Source organism: Herpailurus yagouaroundi, unplaced genomic scaffold, assembly GCF_014898765.1.
Source record: "Herpailurus yagouaroundi ecotype Mexico unplaced genomic scaffold, PumYag 162, whole genome shotgun sequence".
NCBI lineage: Eukaryota > Metazoa > Chordata > Mammalia > Carnivora > Felidae > Herpailurus > Herpailurus yagouaroundi.
The window spans coordinates 54,027,632-54,033,631 of record NW_024412403.1 but is presented as its reverse complement, the minus strand read 5'-3'; positions in this window follow the sequence as shown (position 1 = coordinate 54,033,631).

Genomic DNA, 6,000 nt, shown 5'->3' with positions numbered 1-6,000 from the left:
AAAAAAAAAAAAAAAAAAAAAAAGAGAGAGAGAGAGAAAGAAAGAAAAAGAAGCTAATATTTTTTAAATTCTTAATACATGCCAAATATTTTCTCAAATTATTTCTTATTTAATATTCCCATCCATGCTATGATAAATGTATTATTTTTCTAATTCTCCAAAATAACAAATTAGAGATTAAGTTATCTGTGAGATCTGCCTGGCCTCTGTCCACAGGAGTTTCTACTAGAATACAATACCTTCCTACAAAACTCAGAACACAGAGTCTATGAGTGAATTTTAATTGATAAGTGCTCCAGGCCTGGTCTGCCAACTTAGAATTATATAAAGACAATTTAGAATTGAGGCTTCAGCAATTGCATTGTTTGGGACTCACAAGAGACATACTTTGGAATGTTTTTCATGTTTGCCAAAACCATCTGAAGTACATTTAAAAGTCATCTCAAAAAGAAAAGAGAGGTTGTGTTTGTTTGTGGGTTCTTCTTTTTTCTGTAAATTAAAGCAATTTATAGAACTTAATTCTTTTTTCTGCTCTGACTACAATCTATAAAGTGTTTTAAATCATTGGCTAGATATTCTAAACTTATGAGCATCTTTGGATGAGTTTATTATACATATGTCAATCCACATGACATGGTCTCCTTACCATTCACTCAAGTCAGAGCCCATGAATTGATAATACTCATTGCATCTGACAGCAAATGTAAGAAAAAATAGACTTGTCATAAACTTTGTTTTAAATCAAAGTAGATATTTTTGTTTATAACCTTAAACCAAAACAAGTCCCGCCTGATTTTACAAGACATTTGTAGAGTTGAATCAAAGTTTTGCACATATTTTTCTTTAACGATGTTAGTGGTTAAAGCTAACCAAACATAACCAAACGCTGTATTTTCAAAGATTTGTTTTTGTGTTTTGTTTGCTTATTATTTTGCACAATTGTTTATAGAACAGTGAATAACAATCAAATAAAAGCTAGAGATGAAGATTCTGATGCCTTCAATTACCCTCTTCTTTCCAACTGAAACATGATTTTTTTTTGAGTTTTCTTTTTTTTAATATATGAAATTTATTGTCAAATTGGTTTCCATACAACACTCAGTGCTCATCCCAAAAGATGCCCTCTTCAATGCCCATCACCTACCTTCCCCTCCCTCCCACCCCCCATCAACCCTCAGTTTGTTCTCAGTTTTTAATAAAGTGATTTTTTTTATTTTTTTTTAACGTTTATTTATTTTTGAGACAGAGAGAGACAGAGCATGAACGGGGGAGGGTCAGAGAGAGGGAGACACAGAATCTGAAACAGGCTCCAGGCTCTGAGCTGTCAGCACAGAGCCTGACGCGGGGCTGGACCTCACGGACCGCGAGATCATGACCTGAGCCGAAGTCGGCCGCTTAACCGACTGAGCCACCCAGGCACCCCTGTTCTCAGTTTTTAAGAGTCTCTTATGCTTTGGCTCTCTCCCACTCTAATCTCTTTTTTTTTTTTCTTCTTCCCCTCCCCCATGGGTTTCTGTTAAGTTTCTCAGGATCCACATAAGAGTGAAAACATATGGTATCTGTCTTTCTCTGTATGGCTTATTTCACTTAGCATCACACTCTCCAGTTCCATCCACGTTGCTACAAAAGGGCCATATTTTGAAGAAGCAGCCCAGAAAGGTACAAGTTCATTTGAGTAGGTGACTTAGAAACTGACCTTAAGAAAAGACAGAGAATTTATACAAAAGTGAACAAAGAAAGCCATCTATAATCTTAGAGGAAGAGATTCTCATTTTCCTACCTTCTCTAATGCTATTTTTTTCCAGTATCTTTGAGATGAACAATCGTTCTAACAATTCATCAATATTTCCTAAATCTATAGTCAGGCATACACACTCATTAAAACTGTTATCTTGAGAAGCATTTAAAATAAGTTATGTAAGATTGTAAAGGTTGCTTCTTCCAACAAGATTAAAATCATTTTTGAACAACTTCTATGTACCAGGTATTGTCAAAAAGATACTGGAGGGGCACCTGGGTGACTCAGTCAGTTAAGCATCTGACTTTTGATTTTCAGCTCAAGTCATGATCTCATGGTTCGTGAGATTGAGCCCTGTGTGTGCTCTGCACTGACAGCACAGAGCCTGCTGGGGATTCTCCCTCTCCCTTTCTCTCTGCCCCTCCCCTGCTCATGTTATCTCTCTCTCTCTCTCTCTCTCTCTCTCTCTCTCTCACACACACACACACACACACACACACACACGAATGAAAAAAAAGACACTAGGGATACAATGATGTCTTAGTTTTTTCAGGCTGCTATAACAAAATACCATAGACTAAGTGGCTTATGAACAACAGAAATTTATTGCTCACAGTTCTGGAGGCTGAAAAGTCCACAACTATGCTGGCAGGTTCAGTGTCTGGTGAAGTCCCTCTTCCTGATTGCAGACTGCCATCTTCTCCCTGTGCCCTCTCTATGGAAGGGGTGAGCAAGCTCGCTAGCTCCTCTTTTATTAGAGCATTACTTTCGTTCATGAGGGCTCCATACCATCCCAAAATTTCCGCCTCCTAATAACATCACACTGGGCATTAGGATTTCAACACATAACTTTTAGATGGACACAAGCATTCAGACCACAGCAAGTGATAAGCAAAAACAGAGAATGTCTCTTTTTCATAGATTTTACAACCTAAAAGGAGCAGCAAATAAGAATACAAATATATGTGAAAATTCAAATGAGCAAGTGAAACAAAGAAAGGGTATGTGGTATTATGAATTTCTATAAGAGGGGAGTTGGACTAATTTAGGAAGATCAAGGAAGGCGTCCATGAAGAAAATGATACGTTAAACAGATAAAAATGATTCTTGAGCATTGAAGAAAAAAAATATCCTATTGTGAAGGAAAGCAAAATAAAGAAAAGGCACAGCAAGATCTGCATGCATGCTTGGAGAACAAAACTGAGGAAGAGTGTGGTGCGAGGTAAGACTAGGAAGGTAGAAAGGGCCAACACCATACAGAACCTTGCAAGCTGTGAGGACAAGTTTTGTCTTTACCTTAAGTGCAATGGAAAGCTTTGTTTACGTGACATGATTAAATATACTTAAAAAAAAAAAAAGAGATCGCTAGGTGAGAGGTGATTGCAGTTGAACAAATTCATTACGGTAGTTTTAACTGTAGGAGGTGATGGTAGAGATGGAGAGAATATATTAAGAGGGTAATATTTGATGTAAGCTGATGGTGGTTGGATGAGAAATCTGGGGGAGAGGCACCTGTTAAGACTGTAAGACTGACTCCTGGTGTCCTGGCTTATGTAATAGGATGTGTGGTGAACCCAGTCACTGAGCTGAGGGTCGTTGGAAGAGGATCAGGGGTAATAGATAAGGTCAGTTTGAGGTGGCTTACAGAGACATTCAAGAGAAGATTTTAATAGGCATTAGCTTTATGAATCTAGAGTTTAGAAGAGGAGTCTTTGATAAAAATATAAATGTGTAAGTTATCTGAATAGAGACGTTCGCTAAGAGTATAATAGGTGTGACAGAAACCACTCAGAGAATAAAGAGAGAAAAGAGGAGCAAGCATAGGATTAGAAGGTGAACATACATTCAAACTTGGCAAAGAACCTGACAGTGAGAACTCGGGCAAGTCACTTTGTTCCCTCCTTTTTAGTTCTATCTTTTCTGAACTTTATTTTCCGTAATCTGAAAATGAGTATAACAACATCTTCCTAGGGTGGTTGTCAGATTAACGCAACAGGTCAAGTAGCTTCCAGTGTGCCTTACAAGTAAATAAATAAAAATTTTAAACTTTAATAAGTAGTAGAAATGTTGATGCTGATGATAATGATTGGTGGTGGTAGTAGCGATTCTATCTCTACTGATCAGATAGTTATACAGTAAAGTCGCAAAACTTTGCTTAAAATGTTAGTCCTTTGAATTAAGATCTTTTTCAACTATTTTTAGACATTTCATCTTTTTTTTCTTCAAAAATGGAAAATGAAAATAATTTAACCTTTCATTGATGACTCAGGATCATAATTTGAACATCAGTTATTTTTAATGGGCTCTTATATTTTCAAAGGTCATTTTGAAGTGTAAACCTTAACATTAATTACAACCAAGTTCCCACACTGATTGACATGTTGTATCTGCTGATTACAGTGCTCAGTGATGACCGCCCCTAAGATTTTGCTTTTAGTATGCTTGAAATCAGATAACCAAGTTTATTAGAATTGTGACTAAAAATAAATGTAGGTAAGGTACCACTTAATGGACTCTGAATAACGGGTACAGATTTTATGATATTTATTGGGATGGATGAGGAATCGTAATTGCTTCCTTTCTGATTGTTTCTGTCTTTTAAATGGTTGAGATTGGCAGATGGTGTATATGTTGTAGCCATGTGTATTAATTTGTATATATTTATTGAATAATTCTCCTTAACCACAACTTAACTCTCTTCACATGGAATTATATGTAGATACATATAGTTATATATTGATTTAATTCACTACCTTAGTTAATTTTTCATATCCTAAGAGAAATTCAGGTAAACTATCTACATGTATTATCTCAGTTACAAAATCAAGAAGACATGAAACATTTAATAGGGATATACACAATATGTCTATGGATACTTTTCTCAATGAAGTAAAATAAAAATGCAGGCAGCTATGGAAAGTATGGAGTGTGGAGCAATATGCTTTCCAATATTAAAAGCAATTTTCTGATCTGCTATTAAGAAATATGAAGATTATGTAAGGGAAGAGTATGAGTATGTGTGTCTTAAGTGTGCAGAGAGAGAAGTAAAAAATATATATATTCATCAAAATGGCAGGGTGACATCAAAATGTCACCAGGGTGACAGAATTTCAGGTACTCTATTAGTTCATAATATTTTTATATTTATTCAAATTATTTGAGATGGACAAATATTATTTATGCCCTCAGAAAAATTGAATTATTAAGCAAAAAAAAATTTTAGAAAGGTGTGGAAAATCCTCAAGTTCTTAGTGAGCCTGAGTTGATATTTAGAATTTAGTAATAAAATACTCATTATTTCTAGTTAATTAAATATTGTTGCTCATATTCTATGTATTTGTTTTTTATTAGAATATTTTTACAGAGTAAAACATATGCAGGGTTTTGAATTAAATCGTTTGGGGAAAAAAATGAAAATCAATGTTCCATTGCTTTACTCTCTCATGGTGAAAGGCAACTGCTTTCAACTCTTTTAGTTGTTCCTACTGTTAGTTACCTCTAGATCTCCAAATAATATGTTTCTACTAGATTTCCTTATTTACCATATAGATTTCTCAAAATAGTTGGGAATTTAATTCACTCAAAGTATCCAATAATAGTTTCAGTTCCTCTATTTTTTTCCTTCTATAAATTTAAGTAACATATTTATACCTTTATTCCTTTTTGTATAAACCTAACTGTTCACATAATTAGATGAAATGATGAACATTCTCACTACCCTTCCTTCTCTTTCCTACATCTACTCTGCATCTTAGTTTCTTACTTTCACAATGTCACATTTGAAAGGATTTAAATACTGTTGTATATCCACATTCATTCTCTCTTGTGTTTTGTCTGTAGGCTGATTCTTAAAGACAGAAATCAATGAAAAATGTTTAAATTATTATAGCACGTATCAGTTACCTTGCTTCATAACAAATTACCACAAACTTAATGGTATAAAATAATACACATTGTTTTCTCACAGTCTATGTGCATCAAGAGTCTGGGCACAGATTAGCTGGGTTCTCTGCTTCAGAATATCTCAGATGGCTGTAATCAAGGTATTGGCCAGGGCTGAAGTCTTCTATCAAACCTCAGATGGAGAAGAATCGGTTTTTAACCTCACATGGTTTGTGATAGCATTGAATACCTTGCAGGTTATAGGGTGGACGGTCTCAGTTTCTTGCTAAGAGTTGGCAAGAGACTGTCTTTTGTTCCTCACCATAGGGGTCTATCTGTAGAGCAGATCACATCATGGCAGCATACCCCATCAAAGCTGA